Below are 14,268 nucleotides of genomic sequence, written 5' to 3'. Positions count from 1 at the left end.
GCTTTGTGCAGATCTGTGTTCAATTGGCCCTCACATCGTGAGCTCAATGAGAAAGGATATAAGCGAAGGTCAGTTGTAGATGTGGTTATATCGAACATACTAACCTGATTATGGCAGTTTAGTTAGACCGTGAACTTGCGTAAGGACAGAGTGAATATGGGACCTCCACAGAACGTCATAAGAGCGTGCACGCTGTAAGAGTTCAATCTTAGATTAAACGCCGTTGGAGCGGGGCCGAAGATATGCCAGGCTTTTGTGAGGGTGTCGTGACTACGTGGACAAAGCAGCGGTAGTTTTACAAGTTTAAGAACGATAACGAACACTCGAAGACGCACAGAGTGACGGAAGACCATCACCTGTACAAAATGAAGATCTTAAGGCAGCAATTGAGGCGAACAATGACCAAACATGTGAGGAACTGAGACTACAATCCAGTGTGAATGGAGAAACCATTCGACAGCATCTCCATCAACGTGAGAAACACTACAAGTTAAGTCGATGGGTCCCACATGACATAACCCCGGGCCAGAAGGCAACGCGAGGAGACACCTGTGCTTCTTTGTTGTCTCGTCTAAGGAATGAGCCATTTCTGGACAGGGTGTTCACTTGTGATGAGAATTGAGTCCTATACGAAGACCCATGGCATCAGCATCATTAGCGTCCCTTAAACTGGTTCCATAACAGCCGAAAACAGCACTGCACCAGAAGAAGGTCCTCCTGTGTGTTTTGTGCACTGCCCGCGGCATCGTTCATTGCTCCGTTCCCGGACATTGCACCCGGACCTGTTCCATTCCTTAAACATTCACCTTAAAGGATGCCAGTTCAAATCCCTAGTAGAAGTGCAAAATGCACTTGATACCTTCTTCGCTTCACGGTCTACCAAGTTCAACGGCGATGGAATCTATGTCCTTCCAGAAAGTTGGCAGAAGGTCGTCTATGCTGATGGGGACTATTTTTGACCTTCTAGGTACATCTTAGGTGACATATCGATGTTCGAAGTTGGTGGGTGAAAAAGCGACAGAACTTTCTTGGTTACCTTTATATATTACGAAGTTATAAGAGAAACAATATAAAACAATTCCTTAACTAAAGTTTACGTTGTTACGTAAGAAAGAGTTACGTTTAAGCAATGTATGTAGAAATAAATATATAGAAAAATATTACTTTATAACATACAAATATAGTAGTTAAAGAATAACATATAACCAAGAAATATATTTCTACATATACATAAATACGTTAATTAATTTAAATTTATTAAATTAAAAATTGATCTATTTGTATACTGTTTGTGTGACCGGATCCCTACCCTGAAAAATTTATATTTACGTTATTACGGCTTATTGATGACTACACAACTTCTAGAAACTTAACTCGTAACACTATCTATAATGAAATAAAATGCACGGTGGTTCAGTGGTAGAGCGTTCACCTCCGGTGCTTGGGGTCTCTGGTTCGATCCCAGCTCGCGCCGTGTGGACTTTGTGGTGGACAAAGACCGTGTTTATGGGTTTTCTCGCGGTTCTACCATTTCCTCCCGCTTTCTTCATTACACCGTTTCATTCATTTCTCATCTTCACAGTCTCCTTTAGCCTCACCGGCATAACCGTGGGGCGTAAAACTCAAATTTCTCTGGCGAAGATACGATATAACTATGGAGGGAAAACCGAAGAACGCGAAAAAGGGAGGCAAATTTATGGAACACTAGAGATGGGGGTCGATAAGTATAATGTAGCTACTTAACTAATATTTACTTGTTATCAATAAAAAGTCTTCTTGGTTACAATAGAAATCCTATAGGTTAGGGAGTTTCAAGTATTTCCAGTGGTGTACCACCAAAACAAATCACCGTAAGTCGTACGTACCACCAACAGAGGCTCGTGTATCACCAATGGTACTCGTACCATAGATTGGAGCTCCTCCGTAGGTAAGCGGTTAGCGTACGCGCCTTTTGCGCGGGAGACCCGGGTTCGATTCCCGGCGGGAGCTCATGTGATTCGGCTTCCACGTTAATCAGTAGGTCCGCGTCTCCCCTCGCTGCTGAATGGGACGATAAACTCAAAATCAACTCAACTCAACTCGTACCATAGATTGAGAAACCCTTGTATAGATAATCCAAAATGCAAGAACAATATAAATATAAAACAAAGAGTAGTGTCACGTGTACACTCAGTAGAAGAGTTTGGTTAGAATATTGAAATAAATTCATGCAACCAATTTGACCTTTAGGTACAGTTGAGTGGCATACTCCCAAGGGACAGTTGTGACATGCAGACTTGTATATGCGTACTTTGCATACCGATAGATAAATTCTTATGAAAAATTGTTATATTTGAATACTTAATTTGAACATCTCATTTAATGTAGGTATTTTAAATTTAGTAAAAATTTTGGCTCTAACGACATAGAATTGAGAATTATTTATTTTATATTTTGGCAATTGGAAATTTATTAGTAATTAAAGGATATTTAATAATGTATGTTAATACAATCAGGCATTCATGTAGTCAAGTGTTGGAGGAAAGAAGTAACATTTCTTTCTTTTAAATATTACCCTCCCTACCTCAAACCCTCACACCGTTCATCAACATTAACCTCCTATGGGAATACATGGGGAGCTATATCATCGGACCAACTGGATGGATCACCTCTACCAACAAACTCGATTCCTAGCTATTGACCCTTCTACATTGTGGCCAAAACTGATGGTGATAAATCAAGGTAGTTCTCGAGAACTTTTTGTTTCCCAAACCGTTGGACACACGAACAGACGGAGTAAATATATAAAGGAGTTCTTTTAGGAAACCAAAATCTTTAAAAAATTACTACTGAATATTCACAATAGCCGCCATTTGGGGATAACTGAAAGAAAAGTTAAAATTAGGATAATAAGAGTAGTGTTTCAAAACTCAATAAATTAGCATTTCTTTTACCTGTTGATTACTTAACGAATGTATATCTTTGGAATCCATATCCTGGGACTCTTCTGCATCTTCCATTCCAAGCCCTGTAATATCCTCTTCGGCAATGATGGTTAACATTTACGCCAACTGGTATCATCCATTGACAGTTAACGTCCATAACAACAACAGTCAGAACTGTTATTAAAAGCAACACTACCAATTTCGACTTCTGCACCATGATCAACGCTCTACTTCTTCTGAAGTTATTTTCCTAATACTTGAGATAGTACAAACAACAGCTCTGGAAGTGTATCAAAACAGTAAAAGGAACTTTATATGTGCGAGAAAAAAATGATGACAAAGCTCTTCGTGTGGGGGAGAAGGGTCTAACGGAGATTACTATTAATAGAGACACTATCAATAAGTCAGATTTTCCTTATACAATCACATGAACCATAGTTTGAAAGACTTTGAGAAGCACATGATCTTTTATCGTTTTTCTAGTGCTGACTTTGACCAAGCATAATAAAGAAACTGGTCGCACTACTACAGGGTGTATCAAAAGTTCAGGTTCACAAGCTAACTGTGTTATGAGTAAAGATACGAAAACATTGAATGAGAAAACAATTGTTGGAAATAAATAGTTTTCCTCACCCACACCAAGAGTAAACTATCCCTACACGGAGAAAAATATATAATCCAGTCGGCATGTAAATGCTGTTTTTACCAGATTACGCGCGTCACCACATTAAGTAATGTTGTTACATCCATAGTACGATCTACACTACCGTCCAGCGAAAATTTTGTATTGTGGGACCACCATTTCAAATCTAGAATTAACGCCATACCCATTCCGACGGAGGTAACTTACGTATATAATGTTGTTACCACCTTCTTACGACTGTACCCTCTTGGTTCTTTTTAAATCTGTGACTCCCTACCTTACGAGAGTAATAAGACGTCATATTATTCTGTGAGAAGGAAAGATGTTTTTAACACGACGCCGAACTCCAGACTTGGCATGGTGTTCCCACCCGCTGTACTTTTATACATGAAATTACATTACTTAAGGAGCGCATCCGCATAAATATGATGTATCCACTCGGAAATCCTAGTCCTTTTATTCTCAGTGTAGTAATGAAAACTTACGCCAAGAGGAAATTACCCTTGTGATGATTTTATTCCAGGTTAAATGAGTTATAATATATTGTTAAATTATTAATGAATTCTTTATATATGAAATATGACCAAAGTCATCTTACTAGTGTTTCCTGCTAATTGTCCGGAAAGAATTCATCCCCAATTGTAACCTTCCCATCTAGAGCTTTTCAAGAAAAATGACTTAAACAGCAATATAGGGTTATTAACGAAATACTGACGTATGGGATATAATCAAAATCGATAGAGCCGTTTCTTTTCTTTTTTTTTTTTTTTCATTCTTCAATATAGTACCCTTATTTTTGATGGTACGAAGAAAATTAGAAAAACGCTCTGGACAATCTTATAATAACCTTAAGTTGAAAATTTGGTGAGGTTAAACGGAGCAATTTTTAGACTAGAGTTGTCATATTTTTCCATTCTAAATAGATTACAGGCGATGAATAGAAATTTAAGCACTACTACTACTACTACTACTACTACTATATTATTATTATTATTAATAATAATAATGAAGGCGTATTTTTAAGCATATGCAATACACATGTTATTTGGGCATTAATAAATATATCAAATTTTAAACACTACACTTAATAACTTCAGCATTTTGATTAATAACTTCAGGAAGTTTATAATTCTTTTTTTAAAACGTCAATTGATATGTATGGTCTTCACCAGTGTAATTATTTGCGACAGTGGCATTTCTCAGCAATTGTTTGTCTTGTAATACTAGAGTAAATACAGGAGAAATGGATACTCTGTCGCTCTGTGTAGCCCCCAAACAGAAATGGGAAGTAGATTGTAAAATTCAGGACAATCCTGAACAGAGAGAGAGGATATCTATCTAGCAATCCTACCTTTAGGCTAGTGAACACATTTACCTTGTGATAAACAAATATATTGTGATAGATAACATGCGGACGAGCATTCAAAAATCCTTTTTGTTTTTGCATTTATAACGACCATGAAATGTATAAATTCCTTGAAATCTAAAATTCGATTTTGTGTGCACCATCACTACACTTCCTTCTCCTATAGTCGTTCGAAACTAAAAATGTACTTAAAAATGACTACCAAAGAAAATAAAAAAAATAAACGTATACCCATTTGCAAAAAAGCGAAATAAATTCATACAATTTTGATGACAGGGTGGACAAGTTATAATTAATACAAATATCATAAATATTATAGGTAAGAAACGTATTACAATTGTTACATGCGTAGGATCGACACTGCGTAGCATCAACACTGCGTAGAATCCAAACTGCGTACGATCGAAACTAAAACCGGCGTAGGATCGAAAACAGATAAGGTCATATGATCGAACAATAAAAAAAAACAATTATTTTATAATCACAGAATATTAAGTAATAGTATTTTTTTGAAGTTATATAGGGAAAAACCGGAGTAGGATCAAAACTGTATACGACCGAAACTGCGTAGCATCCACACTGCGTAGAATCCAAACTGCGTACGATCGAAACTGCGTACGGTCGAAACTGCGTAGGATCCACACTGCGTAGAATCCAAACTGCGTACGGTCGAAACTGCGTAGAATCCAAACTGCGTAGGATCCAAACTGCGTAGAATCAACACTGCGAAGAATCCACACTGCGTACGATCCAAACTGCATAGAAACGAAACTGACAAATAAAATAGTGACAAATATAGAATAATTAAATAATCATACAGGGGTGTACCCAGGAAGTTTTTCTTGGGGGACTATGACTTATTCAGGAGGGCCAAAAAAGCTAAGTCTTGTCTCAGCAGGGAGAAAGGGGAAGAAAGGAGAAGCCTCCCCCCAAAAGCCACTACTTCTGATCAAGTTGGCAAATTCGTTATTCAGAAGATTGCCGTTAAGTTCAATTGACTTAGCTTAACATTTTCTTAGTTACCTAGTTGCTGTGAATTGTCACTTCTTTTATAGACTTTGCAGGTGGCACAATCGAAGGTTCATGTAATTAGTTCAGGTTTTTGCTAGTTTGGGCTTCGTCCCAAATTTACTAACTTCCAGAGTTGTTTTGTTTAAAACAAAATATTTAAAACAAATGATTAAAACTTTTTTTAAACAATTGATTTTGTTTAAAACAAATTTTGTTTATGTTTTAAACATTTTGTTTTAAACACGTGTATTTTGAAGACTTGTCTTAAACATATGTTTATTTGCATTTTATTTTATGTTTGTAAAAAAAAAAAAAAAAAAATCTTTCAGAGCAAGAGAACTGTCCAAAAGTGCTCCCCAATCAGAAGACTATTTTCTTCCCATGTGAATGGTTTGATTTCTCGTGGCTACAGCAGGTCAATGTGGTGATCTACAATTTATTTTGTTTCTTTTCCCCCTTATTTTTAACGTATATTGTATTGTTTAAATGCTTCTCAGTTAACTTGCGAGAAAGTGTCGTAGTCGAAGGTTGGACTACTTATAGAACTGATATCTATATATATAAAAGAGAACGTACAAAATCCTTTGTCCGCTCATCACGCTAATACGGCTGAACCAATTTCTTTCATTTTTGGGGGGTTATTAGGATTTGGACCCTAGATGGTTTTTATCATATCACTTTAATTTTTAATTACCAGTGTCTTGAGATAATTGACCATTCAAGTGTCCATAACGTACAAATCCTTTGTTATTAGTTCATCATAGGTAAAAATAAACGTATTTATATGCAACCCGCATGACCGTGTCACTCGGCGGGTTAACATAAATGACAGGCGATATACAGCGGAAAATAGCTTGAATCTTCTGTTTAAAATTTTTTAATTGATTTGCTTATTTTTACAGACACTTTTACAATATGCCAGCACCGGGATGACCGCAGCGAAGCGGGGCGGGTTAACATAAATGACAGGCGATATAATGTTAAGATTTACTGCAATCTTCTATGGTTTTTATCATATCACTTGAAAGCGAAAAAGTAAAAATTATCTAAGTAACAAAGTTTATTGCGTTCCGGGGTGACCGCAGCGAAGCGGGGTGAACGCTGCTAGTTAAAAAATATCATTAAGTTTTATGTCCGACTGTCATCCTGGGTAGGCTACAGGAGACGCAAATGATGAGAATAGGTTCTGCCAGATTTACGCTTATCGACTGTAATCGTTTATTTATTTATTTATTTATTTGGGAGGGAAGCAAGGTATAGTACATTTCAGTCATTACACATGCAAAAAGATGCTTTATGGTAATTGTTTTTTGCTGAAATATAACTTCGGTATCTTTTGTACGTGTTTAGGAGCTTAGATTATTATCTGATAATTATAAGGAAGATACAAGTTTTTTTAATTTTTTTTTTTTAAAGGAAGATACAAGTTTTTCACCTTCGTACAATAATTCATGTTTAATAGGCGTATAGAAGGGGCTCATTCCCAAAACATTGGGACTCCATTTCTGGGACCCCATGGTGGGGGCCCGGTTCCTGACCACCACTGTGCTGAGGGGAATCGGATCTTTCCAACGTCACCATCTGTATGCAACAACTCCATGCTTAAACGAGAAATAGAGTGGACTCGAGCCCAACATTTCGGAACCATATTTTCTGGAGCTTCGAGGCCAGGGCCCAATTTCTGACATTACCGCTTTCGTTAATCGACCCCGACCTTTTAAACGCTAACACTATAGTACAACACCATGTTAAATAGGCAAATAAAAGAGACCTGAACCCAAACTTTTGGGATCTCATTTCTGGAGTCTCAGGTCCCGGAGCTTTCCAACACCAAAATATGTATCCAATAACTCCATGCTTGAAAGAAAAACATAATGAAGCCAAGCTCAAAATTTCCGGACACCATTTTTGGACCTTTGAGACAAGGACCCAATTTCTGACGTTAACACTGTGCTCAGACGACCCGAACATTTCCAACTTCACCACCCACATACAATTCTATGTTTAATAGGCGTATAGAAAGAACCCGCGCCCAAAACTTCGGGACCCCATTTTTCTGGAGCCTCATGGCTGGGGCCCGGTTTCTGATATCACTACTGTGCTCGGGAGACCCGGACTTTTCCAATGCCGCCATCTGCATTCACTAACTCCATGTCTAACACGGCTTCCCCATTGTAGGAGGGTTTTGATGAATTTTCTCCAGGTTCTTTACAACTATTTATAACGTTTCAAACTATTCATAAGAAATGAAATTTCAATACATTAGAAACTATGTTCTTTTAAAATGTTCAAAATGGGTGTCAGCATTGATTTCCAGTAATAATTGTAAACTTTCGTAATTTTATTCTCTATTTGAATAATAGTTTAATTTCGAATCTTTTACGGTTAAAAATATTTTTGTGAAATGTAACGGAATACATTGAAATGCTCCTACTCCCACGGGTACGTGTTCCAATTATAAATCGATTTGAGGTTCAGTGTACAAATGAGAAACTCCCAAAGCGAAGTACAATATTGTAACGTTGTTGACATACATATGAATAACTGGTGATTAGGTCGTTAAGCTGTACATAAAATCATATAAATTTTCATTCATATTACGCAGACAAGTACACACAGAACAGCATATGAATCTTTGACTTTTGTTTCTCTAACTTTCTGACAGCCTTTACGAAATAATATCTTTACAATCGAAATATTCGTTAAACATTATTATTATTCTTATCCTTCAATATTCATCATACATCATATTCTTCATTACTTTAAATTCTTCATATTACATAACTATTTTACATTATATTCCGTCGAAGCTGTTCAAAGTTAGTATTACACTTCTGACATAGTCATCATTACAAATCATAATTGATTCTCAATCCATACGCCTGTAACTTGTCCATCCTTTGAAACGAAGTTTGCAATAGTTTTTCAATATTTAAAATCTCATCTGGTCAGTTAATTCACAGTTATCCATTTATAAATACTAAAATAGTCGGAATTAGCATTAGATATGTTGATTCGAGGTTTGATATAATTACAGTCACATATTCTAAAATAAAATTACCGATCACAAGATAACATACTCACATATTTATAATCAATCCGGTTATGATCAAGGTTCGTATATAGGTTATGATCTATTATCGATTCGAAAAAGTTTTCTTATGTTTTAATTTTAATATCCGAGGGTACAGACCAATATCCATATCGCCCCTTGATATTGCTGGGCGCCGCGTCGTTTATTCATTTTCAACACTTTTCCTTTCTTCTTGCTCGTTCGGCGCCCCTTGCTATCAGCGCCCGGGGCGAGCGTCCCGCTGGCCCCCCTCTAGCTACGGCTTTGATTGAACGTGACGACAGTCTTCTAAGTAATAACTGCCAACTAGGCATTTAATTTGCAAACTTGTTCAGAAGTTGGTAAATTTGGGACGAAGCCCCACCTAGCCAAAAACCTAGACTAATTACATAAATCTTCAATTGTGCCAACTGCCAAGTCCGTAAAAGAATTGCTAATCCACAACAACTGGGTAACTAAGAAAATGCCAACTCGATCAGAAGTCGGTGACTTGCTCCCCCTTTCCTCCCTTAGCGACGCCCCTGGTCGTATGCAGTGTGGATCCTACGCAGTTTCGATCGTACGCAGTGAGGATTCTACGCAGTTTGGATCCTGCGCAGTTTCGATCGTACGCAGTTTAGGTCGTGTGGACTCCATGAATATAACCCTAATTGATAGCTGCACAGGTTAAACAAATTAAAGAGAGAGAAAAATATATATATATTGTTCAAATTTCAATAAAGTAACATAAATTTAACAATTCTTTACCTGGAAGTACGGCTTTCAAAAAGGAACGGCTACTCTCGAAATACAAAATAAAATGTTTGACCTCTTGGAAATGAGGATACGTGAAGTGCGAGCTTCTCCACTTCAGAAAGTTCAGCAAAAACGAAAGCAAGATAAGGGAAGCTTCTGTAGTTAGCTCATCAATCGCTTAGTTATCAATCTATCCGACTGTTCTGTACAGTGAGTTTAAATATAAGCACTTGTTGATTTAGTTGCTGCAATTCAAGATAATTTTCATTGCTATCTACACATAACATCAATATAAATTTACAATTCAAAATAGGGAATTACTTTCTATAACATTCTAGTGGAATTTTCAAAGATGTATTCAGCAGTGTGGTATGTTTATTTAGGAAGAGAGTGCTTCACAAGCTATTCAAATACCTTTTACGATATGTGGATAATCTGCAGTGAAGTGTAACTGTTTGGAAAATTCATACTAGTATATTAGTCAAACTAAAAGGCAAGAAAGAAAATACTAAAGCCTTTTGATACTATTATATTTGAATAGAAGACATTTGAGTAGAGTTCAAATTCAGTTTAACCCCTTACCGCATGCCGTGCCGTATATGGCACATTCCCTTTTTTTCCACTTTAACTTTTGTGTGATTTATCAAAGAAGCCAAATGACTGTTTCGTCTGCTATGTGAGATATTGACGTGTATGAAAAAGAGATTTTGGTGTCATCTGGCATGTTCTTTGTGAGTTATATTAGAGGGGGAAACGTTGACATGTGTTTTTTTTTGAAGCAGTGGATTTTTGTAAGTGAAAATAATTTTCTTATTGACACATTGTGCGCAGTTTTCCCAAACAAAAAATATTACATTCAAGATAAGTACTTTGAGATATATTTCCAACAATATGATATTCATTTTGTATGTTCATACTGAAGGAATGTGGAAAGAAACGTATGTGCCATGTATGTCACACCATGCTTTTACGGGAACTTTTATGCCCTTGAAGTGTGGAAGTGACAACTACAATAGTTGTTCTGCAATTCTATCTCAGCAATGGATCCAGGGCTTCTTTTAATGATGGACGCTCGTAAGTAGCTGTTAGACAACTTCCAAATGGTGAAGATAGTGAATTATCAGATTTATCAGAAGATGAATCAGCACTAGATCCAAGAAATACCAATATTTTGTTATCGGACTCGGATGAAGATTCTGTTGCTCCTGCCCCTGAGAGGATCATCATACTCAATTCTGATGATGCAATGAATTCAGATGCTGATGATGTCCCTCTCTATCTCATAAATAATTCTCAGGATAGAAGGTCTACGTCATCGAGCGATTTGAAAAACATCAAGCGGAGACCTACACTGTAGAAACATGGAAAAGTCCCAAGAAGATGTAACATTTCAAGGACCTCAGGACTTACCTGAAGAAATAAAACATATATCAACGCCTATTGAATATTTCAAGTACTTTGTTTTTACCCGATGGAATTCTTCACTACGCAGTTGAACAGTCAAACCTATATCAAGGCAAGTTCGGCCAACAAAATCATTTTGTATAAGTACAAATAAACCTGAACAGTTTATTGTATGGTTTGCTACGTGTCAATTATTCAACTTGCAGCTACTAGACATTACTGGAACGGAAGGCTTGGTCATAATGCGGTAAATCAGGTGATGAGTTGTGATCGGTTTGAAGAGATCAAACGATTTATTCACTTCAATGAAAGAAAAAGTGGCTGTAGCGGAAGACGTTGAAAGTCTACTACTTATGACATTGTACGATAACAACACTGTAAATACGTTGTCGACATACATAGGAAGCAAGCCTACAATGAGAAAAAAGTATTTCAGAAAAGAGAAAAATGCCCATACTCAATTTTCGTTTACACTAGTCATTACAATGATATTGTTTATTTTTTAATATCATTATTTGTATTTTTAATATCTTTACTGGTATTTACGGGCAATATGTGCTATTAAAATATGCACTAGTCAGCTAAAAGAAGAAGAAGAAAATATAAAAAAGAACTAGAATTAATTTTCTTTTCTGATATTATGATTGATGTTCTGTTAATATAGCAATCTGACGATATGTGTTATTGGTCGTTATAGCAAGGAGAAATATAAGATATAACAAAAAGGATCCATCTCGTGTAATCTTCATGCATGTTATTTAAGGGGTGTAAAAGTTTCCTTCTTTACGTATTATAATAAAAGGTAATATCAATTTGATGTGTTTAAGTGAATTTTGGTAAAATAGTAGACTAGATTTTAGACATATTTGAACTGTGGACCTCATATCATATGAGTGGTAATGACCTTTTAGACTCAATGTTATTGTACTATGGGATCAATATTAGATCAAAGAAGGGGTACCATAAAATAATGTTCCACTTATTTGATTTAGTGTGCGTCAACGCCTGGCTTCTTTGGAGGAAAAATACGAAAGAAACAATATCTTTAGTGGGCTTCACATTATCAGTAGCACTAGTCAGGTTCAAGAAAACGAGGAAGATCAAGCAATGAAGTAGAGAAGTAGTTGAACAATAAGAAGAAAAGGTGGAAAAACTGCTGTTGTTCCTATGATATATATATATATATATATATATATATATATATATATATATATATATATAATCGAAATTGTAAAAAGTGCAGTAAAATGAAAGTTTCGTACTGAAAGCAACAAATATGACAATTTATTTCCTAAACTTTCGTAATGAAGAAGTATATATGTATATGTAAGATACTTGACGCATAGTATTAGAGTCCCAAAGAACTGAGAGTATAGTATATAGTAACCCTATAGTAACCCTATAGTAATCTTATAGTAACCCTATAGTATAGTATAGATACCACTGCATGAAGTGACATATATATGGCACGATCCATCCCCTACACACTTTTAGGAAAGTTGTCCTTACTGCACAGTGTGCCACATACACTAGTTAACAAATTTAAACTTTTTGTTTGTTACATGAGAAAAATCATCTGATCTTAAAGGAACTTTTTGCGCTGAATTCGAATATGCACTCGGTTTCTCTCCATCACGTACAGTTTTCCCGTAACAGATGGATTTTCGGGAAATTCCCTCAAAAATTTCCCTTTTTCAGATATTTTATTCCCCTAGCTCCTGTCCCCTTACATATAGTAACATAGAAATTATACCTAAGTATACCTTGATTTATATTTAATAAACCCTAAAAGTTTCGTAAAAATCGCTTTGTTCTTTCTAGAGAAATAAATATATTTGTATGTATACTGTGTGCACTGTTTATTGCACCTGATACTAATGCTTTCAGTTCTCCTGAGTTGGGGTAAAAACGATTTGCTTTATTACTACAAACACAGACATAAAAATGAATATTTAAAATAGTCAACAACACACTTGTGTTGGTGGAGAGAACCCACCAACCATCTGGATGATTGTTATTTTTGTCTCACAGTAGTTAAGGGACATTCTAAAAAAAGCAAATACACAATAAGTTATCCCAACGTTAAATCCGCAATTAGACCTATTCCGCACGGGGATGAACTTCCACTTCCCGATCCCCCTACCAACTGGGAAGAGATATGGCCAAAAGACTCTGATGATGATCATGACCTTGATGAACCATCGACATCAACATGTACATCCAAGGATCCAACGTTCATCCCTGACTGTGTTCGCGAGCCACATTTCATCCGGCAATGTGAACTTAATGACCTAGTCCGTGATTTGCACCTGACAAAACAAGAGGCGGAACTTCTGGGATCAAGGCTTCAGCAGTGGAACTTATTGGATGCAGAAACGAACATATCAGTGTACAGGAAAAGGCATGTTCAATTTTCAAGTTATTTCTCAATGCAAGATAATGTGTGCGTATGTACGGATATAAATGGGTTGATGGCGGAGCTAGGAATTCCTTACGTTTCAGAAGAATGGAGGTTATTTATCGACGCGTCAAAGGTCAGCCTTAAAGCTGTCCTTTTACATAATGGAAATAAAAAACCTTCTATACCACTTGCGCACTCAGTGAAGATGAAGGAATCCTATGACACCATGTCAACTTTGCTAAATCTTATAAATTACAAGGACCATTGTTGGCAAATATGTTGTGATCTCAAGGTAGTTGGTATTTTATTAGGACTGCAGTGCGGTTACACGAAGTACCAATGTTTTTTATGTTTATGGGATAGCCGAGCTGATGACAAACATTATGAAGTGAAGGAATGGGAACCTAGAGTGAATTACGTACCTGGAGAAAGCAACGTCAAATACTTTCCTTTGGTAGATCCTAATAAGATATTACTACCGCCACTTCATATCAAGTTAGGACTTATGAAAAACTTTGTCAAAGCCATGGACACATCTGGTGAAGGTTTCAAGTATTTGCGAGATAAGTTCCCTAACCTGAGTGATGCTAAGATTTCAGCGGGAGTGTTTATTGGTCCCCAAATTAGGAAATTAATGCTTGATGATAGCTTTGACAGCAAGTTAAACAGTGCTGAGCTAGCTGCCTGGACAGCATTTAAGTGTGTTGTGCG

At 36.5% G+C, this 14,268-nt stretch overlaps 1 protein-coding gene across 3 annotated transcripts in view; it reads right to left on the bottom strand.

Moving 5' to 3' along the window:
• The window catches only part of LOC145695015 (uncharacterized), a 51,551-nt gene that overhangs the window by 16,495 nt on the left and 20,788 nt on the right, over nt 1-14,268 (bottom strand). Inside the window, exons 1-2 of one of the 3 annotated variants that reach the window (XR_014133104.1) lie at nt 9,029-9,071; nt 2,934-3,204 (exon numbers count right to left, since the gene is read on the bottom strand). The exons of 1 other annotated variant lie outside the window; for it this stretch is intronic. The gene's annotated coding sequence lies outside the window, so the exon portion shown is untranslated. Of the gene's footprint in view, nt 1-2,933; nt 3,424-9,028; nt 9,072-14,268 lie in introns of those variants that run through there. One more of the 3 variants, XR_014133103.1, reaches the window with a different exon arrangement.

Source organism: Thermobia domestica, chromosome 9, assembly GCF_964235325.1.
Source record: "Thermobia domestica chromosome 9, izTheDome1.hap1.1, whole genome shotgun sequence".
Classification (NCBI taxonomy): Eukaryota; Metazoa; Arthropoda; class Insecta; order Zygentoma; family Lepismatidae; genus Thermobia; species Thermobia domestica.
The sequence above is the reverse complement of the archived record's forward strand: the minus strand, read 5'-3'. Positions and strand labels throughout refer to the sequence as shown.